We start from the raw sequence: 15,325 nt of genomic DNA on the forward strand, positions 1-15,325 counted from the left end.
AATATCGTGTACAGACGCGTGACACAAGTGATACCGAATCACCTGACCACGTTCGAAGTCCCTGAGTTCCGCGGAGCGCCCCGTTCTGCTATATCACGATGTCCAATGACTACTGAGGTCGCTGATATGAAATATCTGGCAGCAGGTGACAGCATAATGCACCTAATGAGAAAAACGTATGTTTTTGGGGGCGTCCGGATACTTTTACTCACATAGTGTATCAAAACTTTTTCTGTGTAGATTTTTGTGGTAACAAGTTTCGCATTAGTGCTACAAAATCATCGATTAATAAAATACACAGGTCGTGGTTTGCTAGAAATCTGCACATTTTTAATTCAGTTTCTAACATCTCAGCAGTAAGAGTTTGACTTTTGCTTAAAATGTTGGCATGTTTCCACATTTTCATATAACAGCCATCTGTTTTGAATGTTTGGCATTTCTTAGTGTTTCAGTAATTCAGACATTCCATATACATCGTAGGCTTTTGTCTCACCTTTGTCACACCTCTTCAGTCAAAATTTAAAATCAGGACTCTCCAACCAAGAAGTTTTAAATTTTTGCACTTTTTTTCTTTATTTACTGATGAACCTAAACCTTGAGACGTTTTTAACGAATAATTAATAGAATTTTTAACGAATGATTAATAGAATGTGCAGAATGAAAAACGAACAAACTCTATGATACACTCAAGAGAAGTTAGCTGACTGCGCCTAGAAACAGATTGCCACACTCCGGAACCAGTCGAAACACTTCCGCTTGTTCGCCCACCGCTTGAATACTGCTCAGCAGTGTGGGATCCGTACCAGATAGGGTTGATAGAAGAGATGGATAAGATCCAACGGAGAGCAGCGCGCTTCGTTACAGGATCATTTAGCAACCGCGAAAACGTTACGGAGATGATAGATAAACTCCAATGGAAGACTCTGCAGGAGAGACGCTCAGTAGCTCGGTACGGGCTTTTGTTAAAGTTTCGAGAACATACCTTCACCGAGGAGTTAAGCAGTATATTGCTCCCTCCTACGTATATCTCGCGAAGAGACCAAGAGGATAAAATCAGAGAGATTAGAGCCCACACAGAGGCATACCGACAATCCTTCTTTCCACGAAGAATACGAGACTGGAATGGGAGAACCGATAGAGGTACTCAAGGTACCCTCCGCCACACACCGTCAGGTGGCTTGCGGAGTATGGATGTAGATGTAGATGTAGATCAGCAGATCAGGCTCTGCAAACGGTATGCTACGTCTTCCACATCGCTGGCAACGGGTTCTTCACAACGCTGGTGACTACTTTGAAGGAGAAATGGCTCTGAGGACCATGGGACGTAACCTCTGAGGTCATCAGTCCCCTAGAACTTAGAACTACTTAAACCTAACTAACCTAAGGACATCACACACATCCATGCCCGAGGCAGGGTTCGAACCTGCGACCGTGGCGGTCGCTCGGTTCCAGAATATAGCGCCTAGATCCGCTCGGCCACCCCGGCCGGCACTTTGAAGGACAGTAACAGGTGCAAACATATAACTTTTTTGTATCAGTTGTGATAAATAGTTGCCCCCATTTAAGTTACAGCCCTGGTATGATTTTATATGTTATATATACAGGGTGGTCCTTTGATACTGACCCGGCCAAATACCTCACGAGATAAGCATCAAACGAAAAAACTACAAAGAACGAAACTCGTCTAGCTTGAAGGGGGAAACCAGATGGCGCTATGGTTGGCCCGCTAGATGGTGCTGCCATAGGTCAAACGGATATCAACTGCGTTTTTTTCAATAGGAACCCCCATCATTTTTATTACATATTCGTGTAGTAGCTACCTAAAGAAATATGAATGGTTAGTTGGACCACTTTTTTCGCTTTTTGATAGATGGCGCTGTAATAGTCACAAATGTATAAGTATGTGGTATCACATAACATTCCGCCAGTGCGTACGATATTTACTTCGTGATACATTACCCGTGATAAAATGGATCGTTTACCAATTGCGGAAAAGGTCGATATCGTGTTGATGTATGGCTATTGTGATCAAAATGCCCAACGGGCGTATGCTATATATGCTGCTCGGTATCCTGGACGACATCATCCAAATGTCCGGACCGTTCGTCGGATAGTTACGTTATTTAAGGAAACAGGAAGTGTTCAGCGACATGTGAAACGTCAACCAGGACCTGCAACAAATGATGATGCCCAAGTAGGTGTTTTAGCTGCTGCCGCGGCTAATCCGCACATCAGTAGCAGACAAATTGCGCGAGAATCTGGAATCTCAAAAACGTCGGTTTTGAGAATGCTACATCAACATCAATTGCACCCGTACCATATTTCAATGCGCCAGGAATTGCATGCCAACGACTCTGAACGTCGTGTACAGTTCTGCCACTTGGCACAAGAGAAATTACGGGACGATGACAGATGTTTTCACGCGTTCTATTTAGTGACGAAGCGTCATTCACCAACAGCGGTAACGTAAACCGGCATAATATGCACTGTTGGGCAACGTAAACTCCACGATGGCTGCGACAAGTGGAACATCAGCGACCTTGTCGGGTTAATGTATGGTGCGGAATTATGGGAAGAAGGATAATTGGCCCCATTTTATCGATGGCAGTCTAAATGTTGCAATGTATGCTGATTTCCTACGTAATGTTCTACCGATGTTACTACAAGATGTTTCACTGCATGACAGAATGGCGATGTACTTCCAACATGATGGATGTCCGGCACATAGCTCGCGTGCGGTTGAAGCGGTATTGAATAGCATATTTGCTGACAGGTGGATTGGTTGTCGAAGCACCATACCACGGCCCGCACGTTCACCACATCTGAAGTCCCCGGATTTCATTCTGTGGGGAAAGTTGAAGGATTTTTGCTATCGTGATCCACCGACGCTGCCTGATAACATGCATCAGCGCATTGTCAATGCATGTGCGAACATTACGGAAGGCGAACTACTCGCTGTTGAGAGGAATGTCGTTACACGTATTGCCAAATGCATTGAGGTTGACGGACATCATTGTGAGCATTTATTGCATTAATGTGATACTTACATTAATCACTCTGTAACAGCATGCGGTCTCAGAAATGTATCACATTGGAACAACCGAAATAAACTGTTCAAACGTACCTACGTTCTGTATTTTAATTTAAAAAAAATACCTGTTACCGACTGTTCGCCTAAAATTGTGAGCCATATGTTTGTGACTATTAAAGCGCCATCTATCACAAAGCGAAAAATGTGGTCCAACTAAAACATATATATTTCTTTACGTACTACACGAATATGTAATAAAAAATGGGGGTTCCTATTTAATAAAACGCAGTTGATATCCGTTTGACCTATGGCAGGGCCATCTAGCGGGCCAACCATAGCGCCATCTGGTTTCCCGTTTCAAGCTAGACAAGTTTCGTTCTTTGTAATTCTTTCGTTTGCCGCTTATTTCGTGAGATATATCAATGGACCACCCTGTATACTTAATAATGTAAAGCATATGTTTGTCCGAAAGTTCATTAGAGTATCGGGTAAATTTTTATGTAAATTATTCAACAAATTTTCGAGATTTTGCATAACAACGCTTCCCCTTTATGTATTACTTATACATTAAAAAATAACCTGTGTCGGTCCGAACGTTCAGTAGAGTAACATGCAAAACTTGGAAGAAAACTGGCCATTTTCTCTTCGACATATTTGGTAACAACGTTAAACAACACCTCCTCTGTATGCAGTAGTACACACACTAGGAAGAAAACATCAGTAAAATGGTGCCAGTCGCAGAGTGATAAGCTGGAGACTCGACAGGTAGCACTCCGGCTGTCTAATGACGATATGTTTTCGTAGACATTGCTTTTCTTGATATGAGAGACAACGTGATAGTATAACAAACAAGCAAAATTCAAATATGACTGCTGAATGATGTACCGCACTGCACAGTCTTTCTTTGCTTCTGTAATAAGGACGGCGTATTCTTACCAAGTGCCCTTGCGCAGAAATCCTAATATTTAGCACACCCAAGAAAGTAATATCCCGTTGTATATTTTAATCACAGTATTTAGCTATTTTAACCATAATACATGTAAGATTTCATTCGTAATGAAATATAAACTCCTACATAGTACAGATAAATTATATTAACCTGGCACCGTAATGTAGTACTCAATGCTGCATATCCTGTGTTAAGTTTGCAATACCAACGTTCCTGGACGTTCTTTTTATCATGGCTAAAAATATTATTTACCTTATTACATATAATGTAGTTAGTCAAAAAAATAGAAACTGTACAGTTTACCTCTGCAGAAACATCTGCTAACGCGTGCACAAAGGATTTTTATTTGAACTCACAGTTATTTTCAGTTACTTTTTATTTTTATCTTAACCAAGGGTCTTCTCTTTTACTCGGATAGCAAAGGGAAATATGTCACAAGCACAATGCAAAGAAAACTTATTGCACTGAACTGTGCATTATGTGGGTCTTAAGCACTGGGCCAAATTCCGGAATGTTTTCTTTTATAGATCTCGATAAACCGGATATTGGATCTCCAAAAAGTTACTTTTGGAAAATTTCAATTTTAAACTATCCATATCTCTAGTCATTGAACGCTGTCCATTTACGGTATGTTAATTCTCTTACTATCTTCCTGCAATACTAACAAACTATTACATATTTTTTCAGCAGCTTAACCTTTGTCCAGCTATGCTTTGTCAGTGCTCCTGAGTATCTTCAATGTCAGTGCACCTAGACAGAAGTATAGCTTCTATAGAGACTATATCCTGTGTACAGTCCCATACAGGGTGCTGCGCTTAAATCCGGACAAATTTTGAGTTTCCCGCCACATCGTAGTTCCGCCAGAGGTCTCGATTGGTGTTCTTGAAGGCCATAGGCTTCTGGGAAACAGGCAGAACATCAAAAAGGCCGAAACGTTACAGACAAATGGTGAGTACAACCGAAGAGCCGCGATTATCGGAAGATTTTGCGAACGCCCACTGAAATAGTTCGATTCTGGCCAACTTTTGGCCAAGTATAATGCTTCGGAGAGATCTGGGGAAGGTTCCGCTAAGCCTGCGAGAAGATCTCATTCGAGGAAAAGCATGTCACGAACTGCTGCAGTCGTCGTAAAGGCTCAGACGCGGATTTCGGAGCACTCGGGGCAATCGCCGAGCAAACTGGCGTCAGCAATGAATGTCAGCGAGCGCAAATTGCGTCGGATGGCAGAGGACCTCAAAAAAAAAAAAATGGTTCAAATGGCTTTGAGCACTATGTGACTCAACATCTTAGGTCATAAGTCCCCTAGAACTTAGAACTACTTAAACCTAACTAACCTAAGGACATCACACACATCCATGCCCGAGGCAGGATTCGAACCTGCGACCGTAGCAGTCCCGCGGTTCCGGACTGCAGCGCCAGAACCGCACGGCCACCGCGGCCGGCCAGAGGACCTCGTATGAGCCATTTCGTTCAAAACTGACTCCAGATAACGTTGACATGATCTGGTCAAAGGAGTTCTGGTCCCCGAATAGCCCTAATCAGAGCTCCCTCGACTGTTTGGAGCATAGTCGAAAGAGCTACCAACAAGAGGAGGCACTCTAATGTCGCATGTCTACCCACCGCTGTCGAAACAGTATTTGCGAATATGGACAGCACTGTTTTAAAGAGCGCGTGAGGCGCTTCAGAAAAAGATTGGTGGCGGTCATTGCGGCTGAAGGGGGCTAATTCGGGTAGTGTTACTAGTGAAAGATACCACTACTTACATGTTAAAGGATTTTCATTTGTATTTCGTTTTAATAAATTTGTTTTATCAAAAGGTTCCATTTGTCCCGATTTGAGCCCTGTACCCTGTACTAAACACTAGACGGGCATTCAGGTTACGTCACACAAATAATGGACGAAAATACTGTTTTTGGACAACTCATCTATATAAGGTTTTCGTAACTCTCATTCATATTTTGTGTTTCTTTCATGAACACATTTTGTCAAGACTTCACGTTTTGACCAACAACTACCTCAAAATACAAGGTATTAATTATATAGGTCAAAATTTATTTATTAAATGCCTGATGATATTACACCAGAGTTGCTTATTATTGATCAATGTGTCAGAGATATGATTTCTCTTTAAATTTTTTAGTTTTGATGAAAATCGGTTTGTAACGTACGCAGAATTTAGGACTGTGTTTTATTCTCAATTAACTGTCACCACTAAGAATGTTGTCGATGTTATTAATATGTGTTTTTATCTGTTCTGTTCGTTCATTTTGGATGCTATGTGAATTTTTTGCCAAATGTATGTAGATTTCTGTTTCCTCCTAAATGCTCCCACAGCCTCCTTCAACGGTCCTACGAAGAACATGAAGATTAATGTTTATATCTAGTGTAGACAGTTGATTGTCTTAGAGATACATGCTAAACGTATGTTGTTTTCACTTTTGTTATATGCTACTTGTATCTTACTATAAATTTCCGTCCTGTTTGTCCGATGCAGATCTTGTCGCAGCTGCTGCATTTAATTTTGTATATCCCTGATTGGTCTGATTCCAGAGGTTTATCCGTTCTGTGTGTTATCTTCATTCCGAGCTTATTCTCTTTGCAGCAGCTAATTGTAATGTTAGTATTACCAATTGTGTTACATCTTTGTTGCGAAATGTTTCTCATAAATTTGACGTATTTCGCAAACCAACCACAAGTGAACGTTAACACATAACCCATCGTGTCACCCACTAGCGCACAAAACAGTGTATTTTTGCGCTATAATAGTTTGTATGATTAGAGCTCCGCTTACTGAAGAAAATATGAAGACAAAATTAGATACAATTAAAACTATAGCCTCAGAAAACGGTTACAATCCTAATATAGTCAGTAAAATTATGCAAAAACTTGAGCCGGATGTGCAAACGAAAATGAGGAAATGACATAAGCGAATACAGAAAGAAGTAAGAAAGATTAGTTATTCTATAGAACATGGGAAATATTTCGCAAAACAGAGTGACACATTACTGATTTTCCTGATCGATGGACGAGTTGTTCTCTTTCGGTATTGTTCTTCAGATGTGTAGCAAATATGATAACGGGTTTATTTAAACTCTATTCTCTGTAGCGACATAAAATTTGTCATTTCTCAGGTTTGTTAACATACTACCACTGTTTCGACCCAAAAACCAAAGAACATAAAAACTAATAATTTTATTTGAATTCTGTTTGGGTCCCACATTCAAATCAAAACAAAACATTTCGAAACAAATGAAAAGAAATCAGCTAGCACTAAATACATCTGCAGTTCGTTTTAATTTTTTGACGTAAGCCTTTTTACCAAAAGAAAGTGTCACGACAAGTGCGCAGAGATCCAGAACTTTTTAAATAATTTTTCTAGGCACATTTCGTTGATCAGGCTTCGAAATAATAATCCTAAATTATCTATTATGTCAAAAAAACAATAAAAAGTATTGTAGTTTCCTCTGTCTTGCCGTAGAACTAATTTTGGAGAGATACTGATGCGCTACTGTTGCAATCTTACCGTTTTTTTTTTTTTTAATTTTAGATATATCTATGTAAAATCTGATTATAATTAGTTTCATTTATTCATTACAACTGCGTCTTTATTAACACTACCGCTATAGGTTTTGACAATTACCACTATCGTGATTAACAGCAGTATGACTATGTTGTGTTTCGCTTGTGAGACGACTTCTTTTGACTGATTGTGCAGTCACTTAGATTGAAAAAGGCCATTTGATGTTGACCACTACTATCGAAACGAGGAATGGCTGTGTTAATAAAAGCTGCCGTTGAGATTGATAAAAAGGTGACTATATTTCGCATCTGACAATTCTAAAATTCCTAGTCATTCAAAGACAAATGTAATTTTGGATTTAATGGAATGCTATCTGGACCACGGTTTCAAACTGATATCTAAGCCTTCTGGATCTAGTGGACGAACAGATCGATCTGGTTTTCACATAATAGTTGTTTGCGGAAGCAATGTAGATTTCTGCAGAGGAGAATTTCGGTCTCCAGAAATGTCACAATTGTAGCACATAAAACATTTCCCGGAATTCTTCAACATACTGACGCCTGCTACGTAGGCGTCTTGTTTTGCGCGTCTTTTCGACAAGCCTTCTTGAGAAAGAGAGCGACTTTTCCTTGTTCATCACCGTAGCTGAATGATCAGTTTGTGTGCCTGCCATGCGGAGGTGACAGGTCCAGTTCCCGGTGCTGCCACGGATTTTTTCTTGGTGTGAGGATTGCAAAAAAGACTGCATTGCTTTCTTAATGCCAGTTCAGCCGCTGCTTGTATCAGAACTTCTGCAACAGAAGTGGTTCCACGCTATGCAATGCTAACAATGTCAGGCAGAGGGGTGTAATGGCGTGTTGGCCCCATGTCTCTGCATACCGCACCCAAATGACCCTGTATGGCGGAGGACGACGTGCGATCGGTCGGCATTAGCTGGTCATGGCGGTAAGTTAACAGGTAATTTGAGCAAAAAAAAAAAAAAATAATAATATGAACACGGAAACCAAATGGGCCTTAGAAGTAGAACGAACACCATTTTCTCGAAGAAGGAAGAGTAATCGGCTGAGTGCAGGTTGTGCCGAATAAGCTGTGCTAGTTCCCGATCACAGGAAACGCATATTGGGAGCTGCAGGTGCTTAAGATGATTTACGAACGGAACTACCGGCCCAGCAGCGCTCCGATGTTCGGGAGCAGCAGTTGCAGGTGCCTCTTCGCTAATTGCGCCATTATTTGCTCTACGGAAGCCACCGCGATTAGTTCAGGATCTTGTCGCTTGGCGATCCCTCGTGGCCGATTTAAGTAAACCTATTTCCTCGAGGGAGGCCGAAAAAGAAAGATATTTTAGTCTAAAAAGTAAAAAGGGGCCCCCAGTAGTAAGTGCAACGCAGCGCTACACGTGTTAGAGCTGATATGTTAACGATCTTCATTTATAACGGGCGGAGGTATTCCGAACGGTCCTGGAGAGGCACTCTCGAGCCATTATGGGTCGACCGGCCGAAAAATTAGATAGCGGCTGCGCTAGGTGTGGGCGGTGGCGGTGGCTGTGGCGGTGGTTGTGGCTGGGCAGTGTGGTCCCGCTATCTGCACCCATTAGCGGCCGTTCGTTAGGCAGCCGAGCATCGGCCACAAGTATCTGACGCTTTTTCTCATATGCTGCCTTTAACATCTTTCCGATATCGCTTGCTTTACTGCTGCAGCGCCGCTCCGTTTATCTGGCAACGTTCCTAGGAGAGGTGAGCCACGCGGGCAAAGCAGTGTCTTACTGCTCACGTAATAAAATGAAACACCTACTGCTGTCGTTTTGATGTTTGTTACGTTGCAGCCAGTTTCGGTGACTCCATACACCATATTCAGGCCCTAACTGACGCTGAGGAGGTGAACTACAATCGTATACACGATACCGTCAGTGGTAAACATCAATAAGCTAATCGCAGATTCTGGGCACTGGTGAGTTCTTCTATAAAACTGTAGTTCACCCCCTGATCGTCAGTTAACACCTCAAGATGATCTGTTGAGTCACGGAAACTGTTTGCAGTGTAATAAAACAATAACAAAACGACAGCTGTAAGAGTTTCGTTTTACTCTATAAATGAACTACCGAAATCCCGCAGACCGTCTATTACAAGGATGGATGCATACACACACACATACACAAACACGCCCACACACTAAAAAATCTTACAACACAGTTCAACAGTGTCACTGAAGGGTTGTTATAGCTGAGTGGTCCTTAATTCTGTTAATTAAATTAGAGTGGCCCTGAATTTTATAATTTCAAATTATTTCCTGTATTATTATTCATTACGAAAGAGATTAGCATTCTGCAGCTAAGCTTTCACGTCAGCTGTTCGCGAGACATGAACATTTCTGTCGGACCGGGCCTCAAACCCGGATTTCCGGCTTTTAAAGGAAAAGGAGGAGAATTATACTTTAACATCCCGTCGATAGCGTGGTCATTGGAGCGCATGTTCAGATTACCAAAGGATGGTGAAGCAATTTGGTCGTGCCCTTTTCCAAGGAACCAACTCTGTACTTGCCTGGAGCAATGTAGGGAAATCACGGAAAACGTAAAGCTGAATGGCCGAACGGTGATTTGAACTGTCCTCTTCCCGAATGCCACTCTGGCTGTCCAATCACACCTCCAGGACCGATCCAATCTTATGTCACATAGTCATAGTCCTTACTCTTTCACAAATCGCGATTCCCGCACGGGGAGACAAATATTACATCGTCGTTTTAGCCGTCGAGGCATGGCTACATCAGTGATGGTTACAATGTCTGTGTTTGGACAGTGTCTATATTTTCACAACACAATTCCCATCAAACATCCATATATGTCTGAAGGACATTCCATTGCGAAGATACGAACACTGTACAAACAAAGACATTGTAACTATCAACGACCTATTATTATTCACTAGTAAACTAGAGCACTCCAATCTACCAGCACACTATTAATTGCCGCCTCCGTTCCTTATTGCAAGAAGAATCGGTTGAGGCACAGCCCAGTTGCTTACCTCCAACTGATAATTGCCAAGCGACTTGTCAGACGAAGTGATAACGTACTTCTCACGTTCTTGCTCCCTGTAATTTCGCCGAGAAAACACGTTGGAAAGTAGTGCCTGTGCTTGTCGAAACTGCAATAAAAGTTTCATGGTTTCGATATCGTTACAGAGTACTGAATCGTGGTGTGTTTGTGTGTTTTGTGTGTGGGCGACAGAGAGGCAGGTATGGAGGAGTAGTTTACATACAGTATGCAAACAAGGACGTTGTTGAGCTGTTTGTACAATGAAGGATATGAGTGGGGAAGGAGAAGAGGAAAGGGGGATTGCAGATGTGTGACCTTTCTGTAGCAGACGTTACCTGAAATCTGACTGGTGGCAGTCTCGAGGACCAGTTCACTTGACACATGTTTCAGTGTCATTACTAAGCAAAGACAAGTAATTTTTAAACCTATAGCCCATTTTACTGCGTTGTAAGGCCAAACGTCTGCTACCCTGCAGCTTAGATTCCTTTTTTGAGAAGGCTATGAATGGTTTTTTCCTTTAGGGATTCGTCATTTCTATGTTACTCGAAGCATTTCGCCTCAGTGCTGAACCAACAACTAAACGATCATCTAAGCCCTGCTAAGGTGAACTTGTGTGTCGGCCGCGGTGGCCGAGTGGTTCTAGTCGCTTAAGTCCGGAACCACGAGGCTGCTACGGTCGCAGGTTCGAATCCTGCCTCGGGCATCCTTAGTTAGTGTAACCTCCCCAGAAGAATTTTGTAAAGACAATAATATAATGTTAATGGGAATAGTACCTAGTGTAACCTTCCCGCAAAAATGAAAGATTATTTTTTAAGTGTGAATATTCATCGTGCTAAGTGTAACCTTCCCGTAATTATTATTAAATAAAAAGAATTGAATAGCATTGCAAATAGACCCAAATGTTAGGTTCCCACAGTAATAAAAGTCAATGATAATAAAAATGTGCAAAAAAATGTTAAATCCCTACAAAATTAACGTTAAGATTAACCTGATAAATTGATTCTGGGAGGAAAAGCAAAGGAAATATTGTTTCAATTGTAATGATTATTTTCTTAAAAGATTGCTTTCAGAACAAAATTATTATTGGGGCAATTCTTGAACAAATTAATTACAGTTAACATACTTTACATTATCAGATGTGCGCAATGCTGCTTCATTACCTTATTTAAAAATATACCTTGTCCCGAATCTTGATCGGAGACCCATGTCGACGCCCGCCGACTCCTCACACACAACTCCGACTGTCTCTCGCGCGCTACTGGCACGAACGAACTACATGCTCTCGCGACTCGCTACGTACAACTACTGCCTCGCAACTGCACTGAACTCTCGCGCGGTCAAGCGCAGACTAGCAACGATAAATAACTCTCTGGTCAGAGATTCTGTCATGCCTCGCCATCGCTGCTACTGAATACATACGTGTTTCATTAGGTTTATGTAGTTCTAAGTTTAGGGGACTGATGACCTCAGATGTTAAGTCCCAAAGTCCCATAGTGCTTAGAGCCGTTTGAACTATTTTTGATTTGAACTTGTGTAGACCCGTTTTTTTTTTTTTTTTTTTTTTTTGCACGACGTATTTTTATTTTAAGCTCTACCATGTATCCATTGTCGTACTTGGGTTTTGTTAATATAACAGTACGTGTTGAGTGTACCTGACTAGTACAGCCAGCACTAATGCAATGGGCAGTGTAGTTACAAGACGCTAAGAAAGATGACGTAATTAAGAAACGGGAGTGTACACTTGAGACGCCCCATTATTAATAGTTGTTACCTAAGCACCGCTGTTACCTAAACGATGACTGCAGATCTACATCTACATTTACAGTCTGCAAGGCACCTTTCATAGTATGACAGAGGGTAGTTTTGGTACCATTATCGTTTTTGGTATCCCTGTTGATTTCGTGAACAGTACGTGAGAAGAGCTACTGTGTTTAAACCTCCGTAGGAGCACAAATATCTCTGATTTTATGTCGCGGTCACTTCGCGAGACGTACGCTACGTCATCATAACTATACGTAAACCCCTATATAATGACCGTGCGAGGGAGGACGACGATTACAACCCGCGTCCAGCCATCCTGATATAGGCTTTCCGTTATTTCCCTAAATCGCTTCATGCGAATGCCTGGATAGTGCCTTAGAAAAGGCACGACCGACTTCCTTCCCCATTCTTCCCTCAACCGATGGGGTCGATGGCTTCGCTGTTTGGTCACCTCGCCAAATCAACCAACCAACCCATGTAATGCGGAATTGCCTACTAGATGTCACGAGAGACAGACCCGTCAATATAAAAAGAGTGGGGAGAAGTATTTTGTTGGCGTTAGCGAAGCAGTAATAGCAGGTCAGGAGAATTCAGTCACTTTGAAAGTTGAGTAGTCACTGGATGGCACATGTGTAACAAGTCCATCAGGGGTAATTAAACCCTTGTCGTCTACTGACGAATTAGGACCGTAGATTATAGTGGATAGTGTAAAAAAACGCATGAAATCATGAGTTCCAAAGTGCAGCCCAGCTAGAAGAATGACTATACACAGTGAGCGAAATGTGGTACAGTAGTCGAGCAGCTCTCATACCAGACATTTCTGTAGTCAGCGTTACATGACTGGAAAACGAGTGATTTGGAGTCATGCTATACTCTGTGGCAATGCGGTGGAATGTTTGGGTTTGGTGAATGCCTGAGATTCTTACCTGCCATAATTTATAGTGCCAACTGCGAAGTACGGAGGGGCTGACATTACGGTATGGGGGTTTTTCGTACTTGCGGTGATGTCCCCACGCTGAGCTTAAGAAAACGCTAAATGCGGAAGGGTGTGAACATATTTTACAGAAAAGGAGCAGTTCGAAAATGATGATTGTATCAGTATAACAAAGCACCAATTCACCGTCATAAAACAGCATCTGTGATGTAAAGGATGGTGGACAATAACAATACTCAAATGGATTGACCAGTCCAGACCCCCGATCTGAGGCCAGTGGAACACCTTTGTAAAAGTTGTAACGTCGACTTCACACCAGATGCCGGCGTCCAGTATCACTACCTTCTTTGGTTCGTGGTCTTAAGGGAGAAAGGGCTGCCATTCTTTCACGGACAATCAAACTCCTCACTGAATTAAAAAACTTTCGATGGCGTTGAGCCACAGTCATATAACATTTTTTAAATGTTTGACTGTGCATTATTATATTTATCTTTTGTACTCCCTAGATTTCGGCTTTTATGCCATAATCAAGTGCAACGCTAAAAGCTGTTACACGATTATTATGTCACACATTGTGACTCAAATATTGTTTGAGCGAGTGACAGAGACATATAAGTAACAGCACATTTTAAATCCTTCGCAAGACTCGAACCTACAATCTCCAATTTAAAGTACACTCTATGCGAAACATCCACAAAATGTTGCTAATTTTTTTTCGTGATGAATAAATCCGCACCGGCTGTAACCGACAAATCCTTCATTTGGATAAATTCGTACACAAGACCCGTGTTTCGGCATGTAAAGCCATCTTCAGGCGCTCGATTACGTACGATCAAATCGTACAGTCATGAGGGACTTTTTGCGTGACTGGTACGATTTTCTCGTGCGCATTGAAGCACCTGAAGCCAGGATTTACATTCTGAAATCGCGGCAGTGTTTACGATTATATGCAAATGAAGATTTGTCAGTTACAACCGGTGAGGATTTATTCATGATGTCGAATTTAAAAGTCAGCGACAATACCCTAAGATTGTGCAAACTAACGACAACACAGCAAAAGCTTCATGCAGCGAGGTATAAATATAAAATGAACCTTACAGTTTTCCACTTTTCGTTGGATTACGCCGGCATCAAGTGAGAACTATATTTGGTGTGATGAATACCAGCTTGCTCTAAATGATGGAAAATGAAAGTTATTTCAGGTAAGGAGAATAAGCAATACAATATTAGTGATGTGCTCCTTGACACAGTTACGTCGAATAAATATCTAGTTGTAACACTGCACAGTGATATGAAATGCAAGTATTACGGAACGCCACTGGTAGGGAAGGTCAATAGTTGACTTCAGTTTGCTGGGAGAATTCTAGAAGGGTTTAGGTAGTCTATGAAGGATACCGCTTAGAGAACCCAACTCGATTGTTTCTTATCTATACCAGGTCGGATTAAAGTAAAGGAAAGACATCGAAACAATTCAGAGAAGAGCTGCCTGACTGCTTACCAACACATTCGATCAATGGGAGTGCATTACTGAAACGCTCCGTGAATTCAAATGGGTATCCTTAGCTCGAATAAGACGTTCTTCACCCTACAAACCAAAGAAGGATTCTGCTGCGGCCAACATACATTTCGGATAAGGACCACGAAGAAAAGAGCTATTAGGGCTCGTACGGAAGTAAACATTCGTCTTTCGCCTGTTCCATTTTCGAGTGCAACGGGAAAGGGAATCAAAAGCAGTGAAATAAGATCTCCTTCGCAAAGCACCGTTCGGTAGCTTACGGAGTATAAATGTACATTCGAGTACAGTTTCAGTACGCTTGAATGCCTGCAATTCGATGCACATTTCCTCCTAGTTGTTTTAGCTGAAGCCGAATCTTTTACTTAAATGCTCTAATACACATGCATATTCGAGGAAACCTTCGACAGTTTAGGCTCAAATGGCTCTGAGCACTATGGGACTTAACTTCTGAGGTCATCAGTCCCCTAGAACTTAGAACTACTTAAACCTAACTAACCTAAGGACATCACACACATCCATGCCTGAGGCATGATTCGAACCTGCGTCCGTAGCGGTCCCGCTGTTCCAGACTGTAGCGCCTAGAACC

Source organism: Schistocerca nitens, chromosome 2, assembly GCF_023898315.1.
Source record: "Schistocerca nitens isolate TAMUIC-IGC-003100 chromosome 2, iqSchNite1.1, whole genome shotgun sequence".
NCBI classification, from domain to species: domain Eukaryota; kingdom Metazoa; phylum Arthropoda; class Insecta; order Orthoptera; family Acrididae; genus Schistocerca; species Schistocerca nitens.